General features: G+C 38.2%; 1 protein-coding gene across 6 annotated transcripts in view; it reads left to right on the top strand.

The window, feature by feature from the left end:
* LOC136864626 (transmembrane protein 19) overlaps positions 1-12,341 on the top strand; it is a 220,661-nt gene that overhangs the window by 169,563 nt on the left and 38,757 nt on the right. The gene's annotated exons all lie outside the window — the stretch shown is intronic.

Raw genomic sequence — 12,341 nt, 5'->3', positions numbered from 1 at the left:
TCTCAACCACAAAATAGTCAATGCCTGTTTTTGTCCTTTCACCCCAGCTATCTAGTGATCATTTTACTATTCTTCTTTCCAAACAAAGCGTTACCCACAATCATTCCATCTCTCTCACAAAAATCAACTTATCTCCCTCACTGTTTCTTTCTCCATATCCAGATGGACCACTCGCTTCTTCTTTACCAATTTTACCATTTCCAACCTGCGCATTGAGTTTTCCCATGACTATCACTTCCACATTAGTGATTATTTCCTCGAGTGTCTCCAAAAGTTGTTCTATATTTTCCTCACTGTTTTCAGTTTGGGGTGCATAAACTCCGATGAAATATTTCACTCCTTCTTCCATCCTCAGTCTGATTATTCTATCACTATCTTAGTCTACCTTATCCACATTTTCATCCACGATTTTGTTAACAATCACTCCTACTCTATTCTTTGCCTCACCTCCTCCACTCCAGTATAGGGTGTATCCTTTACTCATCCTCTTCACCCCCTTTCCCCTCCACTTGACCTCGCACAGTCCCATCATTGCAAAATTCTACTTCTGCATAAAATCACTCAACTCTTCTGATTTTCTTGTCAGGGTCGTAAGATTTGTTATTCCCACCTTCATAATATTAATTGCTGGTTGCCCATTTATTACAGCTCCACCAGCACAAGAACTGCGTATTGCTTTTAGCAGGGTACACCCTAACCTTTTCTGAGGCTGATAATTACCACCACTCATTTTATGCTATTCTTACGATGGATTCGCCACTCCCAAAGGCATTTTAAAGCTACAGTCAGCAATTATTAAGGCTGCCCCTAACATGGGAAACAAATGCTGCTGTTGAATAGGGTACTCCTCGAGTGCTGGGCTGCCTCTTCCACATTCTCCACCGTTCCAAAGTCCATCTTTTCCCCGGTAGATTCCATTGAGGTCTTCACTCATAACCCTGAGCTGGGACTCTCTACCAGATGCTACACACTGGGTCAGTGTGCTCTGGGACTCACACAGGAAGGGGCACCACTCCCTGGGCAGGGCTGCATCCGAAGAGCATCCCTACCTGCTACCTATCTCATACGTTATATCATTTCATATCAGACAGGGGTGATTGAATGTCGATGTTTTTTTCTCAAGATAAGGAAGTATTATTGGAAGATGTGTGTAAGCATGCAAGCTGTGATGTTTTGATGCTCCGGGAAACACACAGATGGCCAACAAAACAGACCAAATGTTATAGGCATGCAATCGATTATTGAAAGATGTCACAATAGGTATGGAAGTGCTATATTTATAAAACCTGATTTGATCATTTCATTTGCATCCCTTAAGGAGGAGAATGACATGAAAATTTTTACTGTAGGAATATCAAATTTCAGTGCGACCTTCATCTATAAACCCCCAGGTGCAACATTTACATTTGTTGCACCTCAGAAATTAGATATCATTCCTCTAGGTTTATGATAGGTGTTTTGAAATGCAGGAGCACTTCAGAGGGATGTTCTGACACTGATGAAAATGGATTTGTTTGAAACAAGGGCAAAGAGAGATGATATACAGCTTGTTCATTACCAATAGCAACCATCATCATTCAATAGTAGTGGTCGCTGGAGGAGAGGCTGCAATCCTGAAAACAACTTCACTGTTAGAAGAATCTCTTCCCAATGCATAAAGATTATAGAAAAAACATTTCCACGATCACAACACAGACCTGTCATATGCAAAGTTGAGGTGGTAGTAACACCAGAAAATGTCCTTTTCAAGAGAAGGTTCAGTTTCAAGAAATTCAGTTTGAAACATTTTAACAGAAGCTTGATAATAAAATTTACCAAATTCCACCTACACCAGAAATTTACAATTCCTTTGTAAACCTGGTACAGAAGATCTCAAGAAAACATATTCAAAGAGGATGCGGAATAAACTACATCTCTGGTCTGACAGTAGACACTAAAGGACTTCCAGATCATGAACAGGAACTGTATCACAATGATCCTTTCGTGGAGTATACTATTGAGGCTGGAGGAATATTAATGAATGCAATATCTGAAGAATGGAAAATCTACTGAAAAAAAGAAAAAGAAAGTGACCAGGAAAGGAAGTTAACAATCCTAAGAACTCCAGGCCAATGTAATTGCGACGTCATACATTCAAAACTGCTGGAAGAAAGTTTCTAAATAGTATCAGCCCTGTCTTTGAGGAGAAATTAATAAAAGAACAAGCAGATCTCATAGCTGGAAATTCTTACTGCTGCGAAATTCTTCTAACACAGCACTTCAAAGAATAAAATGATAACTAGAGTAGCATTTGTTGATTTGTCTGCAGCTTATGGCACTGTAGAATGTCATTTGCTTTTGCAGAATTTTTATCACCGGGCGAGTTGGCTGTGTGGTTAGGCGCGCGGAACTGTGAGCTAGCGTTCGGGAGATAGTGGGTTTGAACCCCATCGTTGGCAGCTCTGAAGATGGTTTTCCATGGTTTCCCATTTCCACACCAGGCAAATGCTGGGTCTTTACCTTAAGGCCACGGCTCCTTCCTTCCCACTCCTAGACCTTTCCTATCCCATCGTCACCATAAAACCTATCTGTCGGTGGGGCGTAAAGCAACTAAAAAAAGAAAACAGTTTTATCAACCAATAAGGACTTCCACCTTATGTCCCTTATTCATATCTTTGTTCAGAACAGATATTTCTTTGTTACTCTTAGAGGCAAGAATGGACACAGAATGACCTTCCACAAGGAAGTGTGTTAGCACCTATATTGTAGCTCATTTTCACCAATGACCAGCTATTCTTGGAATATGCGCTGCACTTCATCTACGTTGATGACACTGCTCTAGCAGTGCAGGGTAAGAGTTTCAAGAAAGTGGGAAAGAATCTTGAAAATGGTCTGAAATAGCTTGTGCTGTACTACGACAGAAACCATCTAAAACCAAGTGCGTCCAAAACTCACGAGTGTGCCTTTCATTTGTGCAGCAGGGAGGCTAACAAGAAAGCTGGATGTGTCATGGTGCAATCAAAAGCTTCTGCAGAGTTCAGCAGTAGCCTATCTTGGTGTCACATTAGATTATACACTATCTTTCAAATGCCACTGTTTCAAGGTAAAGCAAAGTGTGTGCACTCATAATAATATTATTCGTAAGCTGACAGATAGTGATGGGGTGCTCAGCCATCTACGCTCAGAACATCTGCTCTGAGGCTATGCTTTTCAGTGGGAGAATATGCAGCGCCTGTGTGGAATGCATCTTGTCATCCCATAAGTAGGTACTGCCCTCAACAAAATAGCCAGAATATGATTGTGGAGACATTCAGAACCAGGAACATCTACTAGTCTGCCCAAACATGATTCAATCAAACTCCCAAGATGATCAATGGGCTGTCAGTATGAGAGTTGTTGTTGCTGCTTAGTTCTTGAAGAATCGTGTTTGATCTGGACACAGAAATGAATGGTTGATTGGTGAGACATTTCTTTATATAAATTTTTTGACTTTTCCATCATTGTATAGCTTTAGAGTACGTATTGTCTGCTTCAGTAGTTCATGCATGTGGGATTCAGCATATCTTCATTAGAATTAATTTCCATTTATGGTAAATGTTAACAGGTAATAAAACTATTTGGTTCGTTTTCTGTTCTAGTTTGTGCCCCTGAGTTAATGCTTAATCGTTAAATGGGAAGGGGCTATGTAGTGCAAATGATTAGATTCTCCCATCTGTGTTTGAGATTGAGATACTGAATCATGGAACGGCCGTTAGGAGTACTCCACTGTAAATGACCCTTGTTAGTAGATTTACTGCCATGTTAAAGAACCTCTTTTAGGGTGAAATTCTTATCACTCTCACCAGTAGCAAGCTGGGTTGAGTAGCTGAGGTGGTAGAATGCTGGCCTTCTGAGCTCAAGTTGGTGGGTTTGAGTCCAGCTCAGTCTGGTGGTATTTGAAGGTGCTCAAATACATAAGGTCATCTTGGTAGATTTACTGGCACGTAAAATAATTGCGGGAAGAAATTCTGGCATCTTGGAATCTTTAAAAAACCATAAAATTTCTTAGTGAGACACTACTACTACCACTACTACTACTACTACTACTACTACTACTACTACTACAGTTTGGTCCAAAATAATATCCACCGGGCAAGTTGGCCGTGCGGTTAGAGGCGCGCGGCTGTGAGCTTGCATCCGGGAGATAGTGCGTTCGAATCCCACTGTTGGCAGCCCTGAAGATGGTTTTCCATAGTTTCCCATTTTCACACCAGGCAAATGCCGTGGCTGTACATTAATTAAGGCCATGGCTGCTTCCTTCCAACTCCTAGGCCTTTCCTATCCCGTCGTCGCTATAAGACCTATCTGTGTCGGTGCGACGTAAAGCCACTAGCAAAAAAAAAAAAAGGAAAGAAATCCTTGCCTACAAATTTTACTTCATGCATATCAAAACTACAACAAAGTGGCTATTTTTCATTGGTTTACTAAAGTTTTTTGGTTTGGAAGTTAAATTAAGTTGTACAGAACATACTGCATCAAAATCAGTGTGCATTAATATTTTCTGTGTCCACCTCGTGCCTTTTTAAGTGCTTAAACTTGATGGGTCATTGACTCGACAAGTTTTTTAAAATGAAATATACATTAGTTACAAAAATTGATATTAGATGGCACTTACATACTTGGAAGTTTCATTTCACTCCACCAGTTGTCTCTAGTTTGTCTTCCCTCCAATTTTCTGTCAGCTGTTGGTTGTTAAGCTGAATTGTGTGCATTTTAAGAAGAATTGTGTGAAAACCTACTTCCGTAAGTATCCAGACAGTTTTTATATTTATGTATTGTGCTATTTAAAGCATAAATAACAATGAGTTTGTGTTTCCATGGTTATTCATACAAATATTCGGTTTCACAGGTTATGTGAAAGAGAAAAGACCTTTCTCCAAGGAAGCAAGGGATGGTTTTGGGACTCAAACAGAAGGAAGGATTCTTGAGTAGGGAAATTGCTAGGAAATTGTCAGTTGACCACAAAACTGTGGGAAATATATTGAAGAAACAATCTGGAACTGAAAGTCAAGTTTGAGTTACAAATGTGGTCAGAAGAAAATCTCCATTCCCAGATTGTGCAGGGCAATGAAAATGATGGCAAAGCAAGACAGAAAACAGAGTTCAAGGCAGATTGCTTTTAAGATTGACTAGGAGTTTGGGGCCCCAACTTCCCATCAAACAGTGCTAAGACGCCTTTCTGAACTCAGACTGAAAAAGAAAAAACCTGCAAAGAAAGCCCTCCTAACACAAAAGCATGGGAATTAGAATTTAGAATTTTAGAATTTAGAATTTTAGAATTTTCCATTCAGATAAAGGTTTGTCGATCTCTTATCAACAGTGGACATCCGAGGACTGGAAGAGAGTGATTTTTTCGGATGAGAAGAAATTTAATGTGTATGACAATGACAGTGGTTTGAAACTGTGGATGGGGCCAGGAGAGGAATTAATGAAAGATTGTGTAGTGGAAACGAAAAAGATCAGTGAAAGTGTAATGCTGTTGGGAGCAATTGCTGCTAAAGGAGTGGGAAGAATTAAGGTTTGCGCAGGTTCAATTACAGGGTTAAAATACTGTGATATCCTTAAAAATGAGGTATTAAATACAGCAAGGGATCATTTCATTTCAATCGAGAAAATCTTAGGCCTTTCATTTTCCAAGATGGCAATGCTAGCCAATGTGGTAAGTGTTGCACAGATCTGGGTATTGAGCGGTTATGAACCTTATTGAGAATTTGTGGGCAATTATGTCTCAAAAACTAAGTAAATATTTTTGTACAAGTAGAGTAGAGTTAATTGAGAAAATTGTTCAAGTCTGGTACCGAGATTCCACCTGCTACATGTGAAAAACTTGTTGAGTCAATGACACATCGAGTTCAGGTGCTTAAAAAGGCACGAGGTGGACACACAAAATATTAATGTAAGTTGAATTTGATGTAATATATTCTGTACAACTTAATTTAACTTTTAAACTAAATAAAGTTTAGTAAACCAATGAAATATAGCCTCTTTGTTGTTGTTTTGACATCATCTACTACCACTACTACTCTACTGCTGCTGCTGCTGCTACTACTACTACTACTACTACTACTACTACTACTACTACTACTACTACTACCTCTTTTAAAATGCTCTTTATTCGGGCCGTCGACCTAAGAAGATGTTTTTGCCCCTACTTTACACCATATGTTGTGAACCTGCGTGTATTTGGAAATGGCGGAAGTGTAAAGTGTTGAATGTGAGGAAAGGAACATTAAGGATGACACAAACACCTAGTCCCCAGGCCAGGGATATTAATCATTTACAATTAAAAACCCCTGATCCGGCGGGAATCAAACCCGCCTGATGACAGGCGGACGCATTGCCCCCTACACCGCGGGCCCGGACTACTACTACATGTTTTGTTCCTCCTCCACAACCGGAATCACACTGTCATTCCTCTCACTGGCAGATCCAATTAACCTTTGATTAATCTTATCTAATGAGCTAGAGACCCGTTGGCACAAGAATTCAGCAATACTGTTATGATTGTCATTAAGTTGTAGAGACAATAGATCACCAGTTCTATTATAGAAATGAAACATTCATGTCTGTACACACTTAAGTTGATTAGCTGATGGCTCATCACCTTCAAATAAGCTAGTCACTGAAGTGACCTCTGCAATATTAGACTCGATTATGGACAAGGACTCTCCATCTTCTTTCTCTCCATAGATCAGAATACAAATACGTAGTTCCAAGGATTCTTTGAGGCGTGACACATCGGTACTGACAATGTCACAGACTTCAGTTTCCTAATTAAAAGTTCATCAATGGATTCGGGAGATAGTAGGTTCGAACCTCACTATCGGTAGCCCTGAAGATGGTTTTCAGTGGTTTCCCATTTTCACAACAGGCAAATGCTGGGGCTGTACCTTAATTAAGGCCACGGCCACTTCCTTCCCAGTCCTAGCCCTTTCCTGTCCCATCGTCGCCATAAGACACATCTGTGTCGGTGCGACGTAAAGCCAATAGCAAACAAAAAAAAAAACAAAAAAAAAAGTTCATCAATGTGCTGCTCTTTACAGAGGTACCAAGGAGCTACAACATTTCAAGGGTTTGACATGATGAAATGTTAAGAAAAATTAAAAGTTTAGAAAAATATAAAATCAATATTTTCAGAGTTCAGGTCAAATATTTTACGAAAAATAGTCAAAAGGGGCTTTATCCAGGCCCCTTTACCATGCTTTACTACCACTTGTTATGGGGCGAACATGGTAGAGGCAAAAATGGCAGGGCCAGGACAATGGACAAAGCATACACAAAACATTAAATTTTGAAAAGTATATTTGCTGGAAATCTTTTCTTTTCTTCGGTAAGTGATCATCTGTTCCAATGATAACAAGGGTAACAACACTTGAAATAACAAGATAACAATATATAAATTCTGAAAAAAATAACAAAATATTTTACAGACAAACTTGAAACTTATTTAAATGCACAACTGGGGAGACTGGATCCCATTTTTCACTAGACAAAACTCCTAAGTTTTCATTGGGCCAGAAGGTCATCCCAGTTCTTTGAATAGAACGACAGAGTCATTAGTTTTTACAAATAGGATTGTATGATTGAAGGATACCGAATTAATATTGATCCGTGGATCTACAATAGTTACAAAAGAAAGAAGACAGAGTTTCCGAAACCAATTTCAGAAAGCGGAATCAAACCTTCATTTAGAATCAACATTGGTCAGTCTTGTAAAACTTAGTTGGTATGGTTGAGTTAAAGCAGTCTTCCTTACATTACTCTGCTGACAGTCGATGAAGTGGGAGTTCATCAGTTAGGGAGAGGCCATACTATGGTCATATTATTATTATTTATTTATTTATTTATTTATTTATTTATTTATTTATTTAATAATATCAGGGGGGTGTTACAAGCATTCTCTTCTACATTTTCATTTATACTTGCCTATTTATAACAAAACCTATTTTAATTTCTGCATAAAAACTACTTTATTCACAACTAACATTAAATTGGACCCAACATCCTTGTTATTGAAGTTCCGAATCTTCGGTCTTTACTTCAAACAATGTATTACGTATAATTTGACACCTAATTTACATTTACGACACCTTATGTGTCTATGTTGTTTGATTTCTTCGGTATTTGTTTTAATTTTGCTTTAGGCTAATGATGACCTAATATTAGGTTGAAACTAGTCCCTAATCATTTACGTAATTTAAACTCTGTATATTTTGTATTGAAAAGGTGGAACTTAATAATACATTAGTTTAACTCTATTGTAATGGTGTGGAACTTTACAAATGTGATAAAATGGGTGTATACTCCTAATTCAATACATCAATACATCATTAGACGGAGTAATCAAATTCAAACATGTTTTGGCTCGTTTGAGCCATCTTCAGTGAAAAAGGGAGGAGGGGGGGGGTTGAAATAATTTACATAATACAAGCTAAAAAATGCCAAAAAACATAATGAAGAAACAAATGAAAAAACAAGAGAGCTTAGATGGAAACAAAATTAGCACAATATACAATATTTATATCATCATGTGGAGCAAAAAACAACTCACTGCGATAAAATTCAGTGAAACAGGGGTTAATACAAAAAATAATTGAAAATAAAAACTGTGTTAACCTTAGAAGAAAAGAAATGAAAACAATGATACAGATGGAAATGAACAATAAGTGCACATAGTGAGGTTGCGGACCTGTTAGTTTACAAAATATTGGTTCTGTAACAATACAAAACAGGATGAAATCACTGTCGAAAATTCAGGCAGAAAATCTATCTTTGTAGAAACCCATCACATCGAATTGACTATGAGGGGAGCGGGAGCGAAAAAGTTTGAGAAAGCAAGCCCGACATAACGTGCAGGCGAAAAGCCTGTGACAAAGAAAAACATTGATGAAATTTAAAGCTTTAGAACAGCACCATTCTCAATATCTTCTCAATCTAGCGGTCCCATTCTTGATTATCGTTTCATAATGTTGGCTGGTTGATTTGCCTTATTATAAAGGGTCGGAAGGGCCGCGACATAAAATTGAGAAGCTGTGTTAGAGAGATGACAGATGCATGGTAGACTGTAAGTGACTTAATGGAAATCATCAGTGAAGTTCCAGTCTGTAATGGAAAAAAAAATGAGGTGGTGTGAGGATGGGGGGCTGATAAGTAAAAAGTGTGGAATGGGTGTATAGAAAGCTTAAAACTTACGGTGTTTAGAAGGTGTATGTCCTTTCAAACGGCCTGGCCTTCTCAAAGTAACGGTCTTGTTCGCACGATCGAGTCTATTGTTGGTTCAGCTGTATTTGCAAGGATGGAAGGAGCGGAGGAGGAAGGGGTGGTGCAGGGCTGGTGTGGGGAGGGGGGGAGTGGTGGTGAGTTGGAGAGATGGAGGCGGGGTTTGTTTATCTTATGGAAGTTCTGACAAATATATGGAATGAATGTTTTAAGTAGAATGTTCTTTTTCTCGTTGACTTCATTTAAATTGTGAGAGGGGTTCATAAACTGATCTAAATCGATATGGATGCTCTCGAGAATGTTGAGCAAGGTGCCTTTTTGCTCATAATGCAAGATCTTAAGATCTTTATCTATTGAAGTGTGTTTGTGGCTGGATGCTTTATGATATTCACTCATAGCTGAAAAATGATTATATTTGAGAGCGTTGCGATGTTCGGCGTATCTTATGACAAAATTACGGCCTGTTTGACCAATATAGCTGGAATTACAGGATTGGCATTCTAATTTGTAAACTCTGGAGTTCAAATATTTGTTATTAATGTTGTTATTGTTGTTGGTGACAGTGTGTGGATTGAAATTGAGTTTGGGGTTGGTGTGGGAAGTTCTATATGCTATTTTGATGCTGTTTTTTTTTTTTAATATTAAAAATTTGGTAAATGCTACTGTTATGGAAAGTGAATGTGGAAAACTTTTCTGTAGGAGCAGAATCTTCTTCTAGGGTAGTCTTGGGCCTGCTCTTATACCTATTGATGATTTTGCTGATGAAGGTTCTACTGAAACCATTGTGTTCTGCAATATTGTAAATAGTATTAATTTATTTTTTGTAATTCTTACGAGATAAAGGAACAGTTAATGCTCTGAGGACCATGCTATTGTAAGCTGCTTTTTTATGTATGTCTGGGTGCACAGAGGTCTGATGGATGGTATTGATGGTATGTGTGAATTTCCTGTAGTCTATATTTTGAAGGATAAAGTGTTGTTGCTGTTGTGTATGATGGTTAAGTCCAGGTAATTAAGGGCATTATTGTTTTCTGACTCTATGGTGAATTTTATATGTGGGTCAGTGGAGTTGAGAAATTCAAGTACTGTGTTGTTGTTAGTAACGCAGGAGTCTATAATAACAAACGTGTCATCTACAAAGTGTGTCCAGTGTTGAATGCCGTTAATCTTCCCAATGATGTGAGAATGCTCTAAATGATCGATGTAGGTATCCGCAAGGATTCCTGAAGCTGGTGACCCCATGGGAAGACCTATCTGTTGGTAAATGGCATTATTGAAAGTGAAGAAATTGTGATTCAAAGTAAACTCCAGAATCCGAATAAATTCATCTATTTCACCTATACTTAAATTGCTGAATTTGGAAAGATTGTTCTTGATCAATTGTAGGGTGCTGTTAATGGGAACATTAGCATACATGTTAGTAATATCAAAAGAATGAAGAGTGTGGTGTTTGGATAAATTAAAGTGTTTAATCGTGTTGCACAATTCTATGGAGTTCTTTACTGATGAATTGGCTTGAAAACGATAGTGTGACTTGAGAAACTTGTGAATGAACCGAGATACCTCGTAGGTCGGACTGTTTCTGAAATTGATAATGGGTCTTATGGGGATGTGTGCTTTATGGATCTTGGGTAGCGCTTTGGCTGTGGGAAGCTTCGGATTCATGATAATCATTTTGTATTTTTCAAGGTCATTAAACAGAAATGAAACTTTCTTTATGATGGTTTTTAGGTCTCTTTAGGTCTCTTTGTATATGATGTATTGAATTAGGAGGATACACTCATTTTTTCACCTTTGTAAAGTGAAAACCGTCAATACGGAATGATTCTAATATTTTGTAATGGTGTGGAACCCAATGTGGTTCTTCAGACAGTCAAATATATCTAACGTATGGCCAGAGATTTATCATGTTCAACTAAATTATTTAGGACATAGTCCATGGCTGCTTTTACATGGAAATCAGTAGAAATGAAATGAAATGGCGTATGGATTTTAGTGCCGGGAATGTCCAAGGACATATTCGGCTCACCAGGTGTAGGTCTTTTGATTTGATGCTCGTAGGCGACCTGCGCGTCGTGATGAGGATGAAATGATGATGAAGACGACACATGCACGCAGTCCTGCGCCAGCGAAACTAACTAATGATGGTTAAAATTTCTGACCCTGCTAGGAATTGAACCCGGAATTCCTGTGACCAAAGGCCAGCATGCTAACCCGATGTGGAAATCAGTGATTCCTGGTAGTTTATTCAGTCCATTGCTTCAGTTTTGTCACCAGCTTTTTGACCTAAATAACAATAAGCAGTTGGGAACCCCTGGCATGGCACACAGTGAACCTGTCACCTTCACATTAATCTTTCAATAGACTGATCTGTCCATTCCTTCTCTTTTTATTTGGGAAAGTATCATCTGTTTAGATAACTTGATAGAAATTCACCTGTTTGAGACCTCTTAAAAATCTGCATTAGTGAGCAACAAAACTGGTTCTGAACAGTAATCGTTTTTGATTTGGTTAGGCCTTTCAGTCAGACCAGGTACTTCATTATGCTTCTCAGAGAAGGAGAAATCGAGGAAGATATATCTAATTATAAGAGAAACTAAATGTTTCTTTGTTGTTGAAAATGCCTTTTGTTTGCAGTAGTCATACACATGGCACTGAATAGTTTTCCTCCTGAATTTTATTTGCATTTGTCAACTGTTCAATAAATATCTTCATCTTTCCTAGTATTTTTTATCTGCTTACCTGAAGGTTAGCCATCCTTCTTTTCTTTACAACTGTTATAATTGTATTCTTAGGCATATTTTCTATAGATCTTTATTAGATAGGGTAAGAAGTCCATCATTAATATTTTTTCGTTAATGATGATGGGTTAAAACCTAATTATCAGTTGCCTGGAAAGTAGTTTTTTTAATTTTCACTCCAGGTAAATGCTGAGGCTGTACCTTGCCCTTTTCTATCCTAGCATTGCCGAAAATGTACCAGTATTAGTGTGTCGTCAAACAGCTAACAAAAGAGAAATATGTATTCTAGCATTAATTCATCAGTGGGAATAAATTAAAGGAATTGTTTATAGACACATTTATCAGACATCATTACATCATTCC

This window comes from Anabrus simplex, chromosome 2 (genome assembly GCF_040414725.1).
Source record: "Anabrus simplex isolate iqAnaSimp1 chromosome 2, ASM4041472v1, whole genome shotgun sequence".
NCBI classification, from domain to species: domain Eukaryota; kingdom Metazoa; phylum Arthropoda; class Insecta; order Orthoptera; family Tettigoniidae; genus Anabrus; species Anabrus simplex.
Note: the sequence above shows the minus strand (reverse complement) of the source record. Positions and strands in the feature narration are given on the sequence as shown.